Here is a 10,000-nt window from a genome sequence, read left to right as displayed (position 1 = left end):
TTATTCTTACTGTAAGGCAATGTCCTCAATATACTAAGGTAGAAATGGAAACAGAAAATAACTTCGCATCACAATACAAAGCCATACTTAAAGAAAGCTTAAGACAATCCACGGCTTTGAATCTCTTAAGCAATTCCTTAGCATAAACAATTTGCACTCAAGATATTATTACCTTAACAATCAGTGCTACAAATAAAAGATCATTATTGCTCTACTCAGGACAAATTTGACAAGGAGTTAACATAAAGAAAGCAAAGAAAGAAACTTTAACATTTCTATCTCATAAACCGTAACCTTCAGCACACTAGAATAATTATTTATTTAACCTGCAATGGCGTCGTGACGCGAATTGCGTTTTAGTGGATCTTAAAACAAAGTATACCCATATGGAGCTCAAGAATGGAAGGCCTGCCAATTAGATAAACAAGACAAGCAGTGAAAAATAAATGGATTATGTTAACAATTTCATCTTTTGCTCCTTGAGTGGATGTTTGTTCTCTGACTATTTATATTTATTTGTACTCAACTGTGGGGTCTTTAATAACAGGTAACAGGCAGGTAACAATTGGAAATTTGGCTAATTGTTGTTAGTCAAGAATTATATGAAAGAAAACTTGCTTCCTATTTTTTGCTTCATTATTCAAGGAAAAGGTTGTTGGAAAAGGTTTGATTCTGAAGTTTATTTAGTTGCGTTTTGGTCACGGAGTGGGTATTATGCTTGTTTTGTACTCAAGGCTGCAGAGTCTTCAGGTATCCTGGGATATCCGATCACCACCTGGTTTATGCTACTATAAATTTGAGAAGGATTTCTGAGAAACCTAAATTAAAGCTAGTCCGGGATTTTAAAAGATTTATAAATTTGAGAAGGATTTCTGAGAAACCTAAATTAAAGCTAGTCCGGGATTTTAAAAGAGTTGACATCAAAGCTCTTCAACTTGAATTAATTTTGCTTCAGCTCCATGGTTTATCTGTGATATCTTTGATGATTCTGTCTGGGCATGGGAAGCCATATACAAGTATATCATCGACCAACGTATTCCTCTTAGAATGGCTAAAGTTAGATCTAATAGTTTGCCCTGGATGTCCTCGCCCCTTAGAAAAGAGCTGAGTAAGAGATACAATCTTCTCCTTAAAGCCCAAAAAACACCAAGAGGATCTCCCGAGTGGTTGGCTTACAAGAAACAAAGAAATTATTGTTCTAAATTGTTAAGAGCAGCTGCAATTTCTTACTGGAATAGCAAACTCACCAATGCTAAATCCAGTGAAGAATTTTGGCGCCTAGTCAGATCCTTCTAAGGTAACAGTAACTGCTCTACCATTGGCCCAGTGAAGTCCCAATCTGGTTCACTTTTAACCCACAATCTTTCAAAAGCAAATGAATTCATCTCCTATTTTACCAAGATACGTTCACCTCTGGCTAATACTAACAGTTTATCAGCCCTGGATCTTTCCACTCAACTAGTCAATCACGTTTTCAGAATTACTCCAGGCCTACTTTACAGTTATTTACGGTCACTAAAGAGCTCCAATCCTATTTTTTCAAGCACTACATCAAAGTGCGAAAAGCTTGTGGCCCTGACAAAATAACTGGCAAAGAACTGCAAATGCTGAGTGATGTCTTCATTGACAACTTTCTTAACATTGCAAAGAAGATCTTTGATGATTGCACGTTTCCATCGCAATGGAAGACAGTAGAGGTTCACTGTAGCCATAAAAAGGGTAGTACTCTGGACTGTGGAAATTATCATCCAATTTCACTTCTAAATATACCAAGCAAGTTATTGGAAAGCATTGCTTGTTTTCAACTTTATTCTTTTCTGAAGCAACACAATCTAGTTACTGCCTCCCAATGGGGCTTCAGAAAGGGTAGATCTTCTGAGTTGCTGCTTTTTAGCATGACAGAAAAATGGAGGCTTGCTTTAGATGAAAGAAAATCAATTGGCATAATCTTTATTGACTTCCAAAAGGCCTTTGACTGTGTTTCTCATCAAATTTTACCTAAAAAACTCCAGGCTTGTTGGACCCAAGACTTTTCAGCATCTTTACAAATGACCTGCCTTTGTTCCTTGACTCAAAGATAGAAATGTTCGCTGACGACTCTACTGCCAATATTATTGGAAACTCCATTGACTTCATTTCAATCCAAATTTAAAATGTCTTGCTTCAATTACTTACTTGGTCTAAATTTAACTCCACGTTCATCCATTCAGCCAAGTCTGAAGTAATTTTCATATCAAAAACACCATTTATCGGTCCAATCAGACTCATCACTATAGACAATAAACCCATCAATTGTGTTTCCAGTTCATCTTGCTTAGGGGTCAAACTTGATAACAAGCTTAACTGGTCTCCTCACATCAAAATGGTTACTACAAACTTCAACACAAAGATTTCTAAACTTAAACAGATGAAGACCTTCAACCGATCCACTTTGGAATCTATTTATTTCAAAGGTATCTTGCCAAGTATGACCTCAATCAATCAATCAATCAATCAATCAATCAATCAATAATCTTTATTTATACACGATAAATATTTAAAGCGATGCTTCGCTTGTGGGGTCGTGTCTAAATAATTAAGTAAGATAACTTAATGAATTAGAAAATAAATAGGATATACACCAGCTAAAATCATATAGCTACTTACTACTTACAAGTCTAAAACGATAAAAGCTCAAAATTCTAAAATACAAGTTGGTACTCAGGTATCGACTAGTTATTAACACTAATTATACTTAAAATCTTCCTCTCTTCTGTTTAATGTTTGAGGGGAGATACAGTCGAAATCTAGGTGTAGTAGAGCCTTTGACCGTCTTGCCATTATCGCGTATTTCTTTACATTGTCTATATCGTTATTAAGTTGAGGAACCAACGTGTTCCAAACTATTGCTCCTCTACGAGCTACAGAGTTCCTCATGTAGTTGGTGTTAAAACGAGGGACATCAATTTTCAGTTTTTTCCTAAGTTGATATCGCTTGATGTTATTGTTCTTAATAATACATATGTAACTGACATATGTAACTGGCTAAGCTAATTTTATACATAGAGGCTAAAGAAGACGAATTAGCCTTTTTCATAACATCAGCATTAGACATCTCCCAAGGTAACTCAAAGATAATTCTCGCAGCTCTACAATGCAGTGCTTCTAATGCCTTAAAACCTTCCGTATTTGTGAGACCTGCCCATACTGATATACCATATACGATCGACGGCATAATAACTCTAAAATGCAAGTCTAATAACATGTTCTTTGGAAGAAATCTGCTACGTTTCAACAAGTTTAACTTATCAACAAAGCCTTTTTTAACAACACTAACATGTTTAGACCAGTTTAGTTGATCATCTATCAATACGCCTAATAAACGAGAGTATGTAACCCATTTGATGGTGTGCTGGGCCAACCGTAACTCTTTCAATGGGCCAGTGAATCTTCCACGATGGAGGATCATTGCTTCGCATTTCTTTGGATGAGGCACGAGGGAGTTTGTTTTGCACCAGTATAGAAGCTCTTCTAAAGCTTTGTTAAGTTCAGAAATTACTGCGTCGATAGAATCGCCAATGCATTATAGGGTTGTATCATCAGCCTACATGTAGGTTGTCGCAGTGGTTATAGCTTCAGGTAAATCACTTGTGTAAAGAGAAAATAAGGTCGGTCCTAGAACAGAACCCTGCGGTATTCCAGATGTAACAGTGTTAAGATCTGATGCTATACCATTTAGGACAGTATATTGTTTTCTATTGTCAAGGTAACTGCGCAGCTAGTCTAGGAGCACTCCATTAATTCCAAAATCATTTTCTAATTTACGTACCGGTAATAGCACATTATGGGAGACACAGTCGAACGCTTTCTGGAAATCTACCAGCACTATACCAACAACTTTATTTGAATCAATGGCACTCCTCCAAATTTCTGTCATATGTACTAGCAACAGCTCTGTAGAATATCCTGTCCTGTAAGCCCATTGTTTGTCTGTAATTAATTTATTTTTAATAAACGCATGGTGAATGATAGAATCAGCAATGATGGTTTCAAGTATTTTGCTAGGAACACTGAGAAGAGATAGGGGGCGATAAGTTCCGATTTCAGTCTCGTCATCCTTTTTAAAAACAGGATTGACTCACGCAGTCTTCCACTGGCTAAAGACGTAGCCATCTTTCAAACTCATTTTGTAAACGAACATCAACGGGGTTAGCAATGCATTTCCAGCTTCCTTGACTATTTTCGGTGATATGTCGTCTGGTCCTGTCGCTTTATTTGTTTTGAGATTAGCTAATTTTCTCTCAATGGCCAATGGCGATAGTGCAATGTGGCCAGGTCAGATAGATATTGGGGCTGGAAACTGCCAGGCAGTTTCTCTCCGATGTTAGAGAAGAAATTATTGACTAGATTTGATTTTTCTTTATCATCAACTGCGAGCGATCCATCCTCTCTTTTCAATGGACCTATCGCTTTCCTTAATTTAGGGTTATTCACCTTTGAAAGCAGGTTCCAATACTCTGCAGTGGTTTTGACATCAGCTAATAGATCTTTAAAATGCTTAGCCTTGGCTCTGCCTATATCAGCTGTGATTTCATTTCTAAGTTTCTTATATGCAGCCCATTTGCTAGGATCCTTTGTCCGGTTTTCCTCTTTGAATAATTTAAATCTGCGATTCATTTTGTGCCTAATTGTGTTATTAATCCACGGAACAGACATACTTCTCACTTTCACATCCTTGAACGGAGCGTGAGCATTGCATGTATCTTTAAACAATTGTTCCCATCCCCAGAGCGCATTGTCTTTGTGATGAAAAAGTTCCAAGATATGAAAAGGAATCTTTTCAATATCAGCCTTAAAATTCGCTGCATTAAAATTTTTAAAGTTTCTGGTGCGAATAATCTTCGGTGGTGGTCTTTTGCTGCCCAATTTAAGCGTTGCATACACTAGGCAATGGTCAGATATACCTAGTGGCATTACTCCTGTGCATCGCACAACATCCACCTTGGTGGTAACAATAAGATCAATCAGTGACTTTGTGGTATAAGTTATGCGGGTTGGTTCAGCAATAACATTTGCATATTAAAATCTTCAAAAAGCCTCAGCAAATTCTTTGTTTTAGATGTAATTAAGGTGGAGCCAGGATTGTTTTGGGCTTCCAACATGCAGCAGTTTAAGTAACCAAGGACGAAAATACTGTCTGTTTTCAACCAGGCTTTCTCAAGAACGCCGTGATAGTTGTCGAAGAAGTTCGGAGTTTCGAGCTCAGATCGGTAAACAACTGAGAATAACGTAGTGTGGGTAGGGAATTTCACCTGTATCCATAATTTTATGGCCTCAATATCCCTAACTAATAAATCTTTACGGTGTACAGCCGTTAGATGTTTAGCATAGTACAGGGCAACACCTCCTCCTTTGCATTTAGTTCTATCACGTCGGATAAGTTGAGACCGTCTATTTGCAAGAAGTTATCAGGAACAGAAGAGTCCAGATGGGTCTCAGAAATTCCCAAAATGTCAAATCCACATACCCTCTGCAGTCTGAGTCTTAATTCGTCGATCTTATATCGAAGGCTACAATTGTTCAGGTGTGCAACTCTTAGATCTTTGGATGAATAGTTCAAGATCCTTGAGAGGTTCTCAAGGTAATCTTCGGAAGCTAATGTCTGTTGAGAAGCCGGTTCAGCACAAGAGTCATCACCATGAGAAGTAAAGGAACCAACACTGGAGTCTAAATTGCTGATGTCAGCAAAAGGTAAAGTTCTTAGGGTAGATATACAAGATGGACAAGTCCAGTCGAAATTCTGTATGTTTTGCAATCGTCGGTATTCACGAAGCGAAATTTCGCCACATTTGATATGACACCAATGTTTACACACATCACATTCAATAGCTCGGTTATTACTACGGACATTCTTCTGACACACGGAGCACAGTGTAATAATCTTGCTGTTTATAGCAGGACCTGGATTAGATTCAACGTCTCCGCTAATTGAAATTCTTGTTAGAGTAAAACTGGCCTCATGGTTTGGGTAGAGCGAAATGCGAACGGATAGGTATCTTCTTCTACGTGGCTGAAAGGTCCAAGTTGAAAATGAGAAATTTGCATACATGGGTTGAAATTGACACCCCACGAGCAGTTTTCATAAAGATGACAGGAGGTCGTGTTATTTCTGGGAAATGATTAATAGGTAGCTATAGTTTTTAACGTCAGAAAAAGTTCCTGGTTATTCCAATTTATTGCTACGATTTACTACAGCGAAAATTGTTTTCATTACTCATTGACACGAAGATTTTTCAACAATTTTATTATATCCCTTTAATCTAACCCAAAAACATTCAGATAGTCAGAAACTTCATACTTATTACTCTTTCCCTTTCCCTTTGTGTTTGTCAGCATTACGATAATGCAGGTTGCGGTGAGCGCAACTATGTTTTTGCATCTCATAGATGTTTACTATATAATAGATTTTCAATTACAAACTCTGTTTTGATTAAAACATACAAAGAAGGTTTCCTGACCCGACAGATGAAATGTAAATATTCAGTCAAAATATCACAATAAAATTAAAAAACCAGACAGAAGTTTCTTGGCTAAAAAGTATGTTGTTTTCTGAAAACGACGAATGGTTAACATTTTTCCCTGTAGTTCATTCAATGTAAACAAGAACGTTGACACAAGGTGATCACATGCACCTTTGTAATTGCCTAGCCGGTGATCAATTTCTTCCTTTTGACAGAACATTGACCTTTTCCTCTTGATTCAAGGAAGTCAGAGACTGCTGAAATTTTATTGTTCTTCCGATGTACTGCGCCATTAATCTTTCGCTGAGAATTGGAAATTTAGAGTTTTATGTACAAACTATGTTATTTTTTTCTTCATCTGTCTTTTGGCTACCCTGGCACCGTGCCAGAGGAATTTTTTTCAAGGTCGGAGAGAATACTTCGCGACTCCAAATCAACGGTCGACCGTTGATTGAAGCGTTCTCTCCAACCTTGAAAAAAATTCCTCTGGCAGCCAGGGTATCTTTTAGCTTGCCTTTTACTGTCAACTCCCGGCTTTTAATGTACTTTTTTGTGCAAATGTTAAGCCAAAAAAAGTTGCCCTGGCATCAGATTAGACTGAAGTGAAGAGGAATTATGAAGCAGAAACAACATGTACAGTCCTTCCATAGTGTATGCAGTAAACGTTTGCTTAGTGCAACTGCAAGGCGTACATGACATGCAGGAAAACGACTTTTGAAAACGAGACAGGACATCAGGGGCAGAATTTTTTCTTTTTGGGGGGGGGGGGTGGGGGAGGGAATGCGCTGTGTTCTCCCCTCCTTTTTCCCTGATAGAGGGCATGTGGGGGGGGGGGGGGGGGTTTATCATTTTTCTCTTCTCCCTTCTTTCTAGAATTTCCGGATTTGTCCCAGGGACACAATCAACGTGAGAACATATAAGCCCAAGGACCACTGCTGGCACGACGTCTGGGTGACCCCTCAAATGGTCTAAATGACCCCCCACTTGAAAAATTAACTGGAACGCAGCAGTTCAACACCACCCAACTCAGTGCCTTTTCGTGTAATACATGCCACAGACAACCCAGTTTACGCTCGTGTAGCGTCTAGTTGATGGGTTATGTCATGCATCAATTGATTTCGTCATCTGTGGTTGGCGTCGGAGGTTTGCATGATGGAAGCCAAAATGCAGTTTGGCCATTGTCGCTTAAAATGGATTCCGCAGAATTATGAAAATCACAGTAAGTCAGCAGTTGTAGTAGGATGGTCAGAACTGAGGAGTGATGTGCCCATTGTAATCCAAGAATATGTGACGTGTAGAGAAGAATTTTTTTTACATAATAGTCTCCTGTTCAAGAGTCAGCAGATTATCATCCCAAAGGCATTGAGACTGGGAATCATTGCAAGAAGCTATCCAAGTCATCTTGGCATTGAGGCAAGTTTGCGGAAAGCCAGAGACATCGCCTTCTGGCCTGGAATGAACAGCGACATAAAGCACGCAGTCACCCATTGAACCCAAAAGAGGTGTTGCAGACGTCGGAAATCCCAGATCATCCCTGGAATCATCTAGCCATAGACCTGTTAGAGGAAAGAGTAAATTGTTCTAGTAGACTACTGTTCAGACTTTCTTGAAGTTGAAGAACTCAGAGACACAACATCGTTGTCAATCATACAATTTCTGAAGGAACAGTTAAGCAGACATAGCATTCCAGATGTCTTACTCTCTGGCAATGGCCTGCAACTAACAAGCCACCAGTTCAGATCTTTTGCCAAAGAGTGGGAATTCAAACATGTAACTTTTTTACTTCACCATCATAAAGGGGATTTAGGGGAACAGGGCTGGCCATCATTTAGGGGAGCAGGGCTGGCGCAGTGGTGAGAGCACTCGCCTTCCACCAATGTGGCCCAGGATCAATTCCCGGATTCTACGCCATCTGTGTGTTGAGTTTGTTGGTTCTCTGCTCTGCTCCGAGAGGTTTTTCCCCAGGTACTTCTGTTTCCCCCTCCTCTCAAAAACTGACATTTGCAGGCATAACTCAGTTGGCTAGTGTGTGGCTTTCGGTGCAAGTGGTCCCCAGCTTGATCCTCGCTCACGTCTGCTTCGACTTTCGTCTGATCTGTGTAGCTATATCTTCAAATATCCATCAAACGGAGCACTGACGGAGGGAGGGGGGTGAAAGGCGCACCGTCGGCTTCCATTGATACAAGTTACGTAACTGAAGGAACTACTGACGTTAAATAAATTGACTTTACTTTACTTTAAAGCAATGGAAAAGCCAAAGCTGCAGTGTAAATTACCAAGAACCTGTTCAAGAAAGTACTCCGCGACAACAAAGATCCCTGGCTTCCCTTGCTGGAGGACAGGAACATGACTGGGGAAAGCAATTGGATCAAGTCCAGTGCAGCGACTTATGTCCCATCGAGTGAAGATCTGTATACTGACAGTTTCAACCCTCCTCCATCCTCAAATCAAGCAGAAGAGACAAAAAACAAAGCTCTATCATGATCAATCTGCAAAGCCTTTACTGCAAAGTTGGCCAAGATGTCAGGGTCGCTCCAGTGCAGAAAATCAAGAGTTGGCAAACTGGAACGGTCGGTCAGTTGTCAAACAGGTCTTACCTGGTCAAGACTGGGACAGAAACCATTCCTAGGAATAGGCAGTTTCTCAAGCCACAGAAACAGCTAGCAAACAAAGCAGTTCCAGACAGTAGTGCCAACGTAAAAGGTCCTACTGTAGCTATAGTAAATGGTTTCTAAAGAGCAAGTACCAGTTCAGGTGTTCCTAATGCTGTACCTAAACCTATGTCAGAACCCGTACCAGAGCCATCACCTGGTCCTCCACCTGTGAAGCAGACCTACACTAGGATTATTAAGCTACCCTCTAGCTTTAAGGGCTATCTCTCAATTTTAGATTGTTATGGACATCGACTTGCTGAACTCAAACCTCTGTTATAGTGTCATTGTGATACACCTTTCCATATTTCTTATGTTTCTTAAAAGGGGGAGATATTACGATATTGAACTATTTTGAATTAATTTTCTTGTTTACTTTTGTGGTGATTGTCGTGTGATCTTTGTATAGCCATATCTGTAGTAATAAAAATGTCGTTGAAAGCACATGGCCGTTTTTGGTTATCTTAGGAAAAAACGTTTGGGTCCAAGAGGCATTTATGTCAAGATGGAGTATCCTAGTGTTGTCCATTGCACTCAAAAGTGAAAAGCTCTTTAGAATATTTGAAGACATAAGATTTTTTATGATGCCTGAATTTTGAAATGAAAGGTGGTGTCTCTAATGCCATATTTACCTGTGTATTGGTCACCCCTCTGTAAGTTGACCCCTAGTTTTGGGGCTCAAAAGTATATTTTCTCATTTCTGAGAAGTCCTTCCAGGTGCAAATAAAGTAAACAGCTATAGCCAGTGTTAACAGGAGGTTTAGCATTATCATGTGTACTTGTGCAAACAACAAGACAGACCTCTTTCATCATAGTTTTAAAAATTTACACATGAAAATGCATCTTCCA

At 39.3% G+C, this 10,000-nt stretch overlaps 1 protein-coding gene across 1 annotated transcript in view; it reads left to right on the top strand.

The window, feature by feature from the left end:
- LOC137987724 (uncharacterized) overlaps positions 1 to 10,000 on the top strand; it is a 97,909-nt gene that overhangs the window by 7,097 nt on the left and 80,812 nt on the right. The gene's annotated exons all lie outside the window — the stretch shown is intronic.

The sequence above is a fragment of the Montipora foliosa genome, unplaced genomic scaffold (genome assembly GCF_036669935.1).
Source record: "Montipora foliosa isolate CH-2021 unplaced genomic scaffold, ASM3666993v2 scaffold_385, whole genome shotgun sequence".
In the NCBI taxonomy this organism is placed as follows: Eukaryota; Metazoa; Cnidaria; class Anthozoa; order Scleractinia; family Acroporidae; genus Montipora; species Montipora foliosa.
The sequence above is the reverse complement of the archived record's forward strand: the minus strand, read 5'-3'. Positions and strand labels throughout refer to the sequence as shown.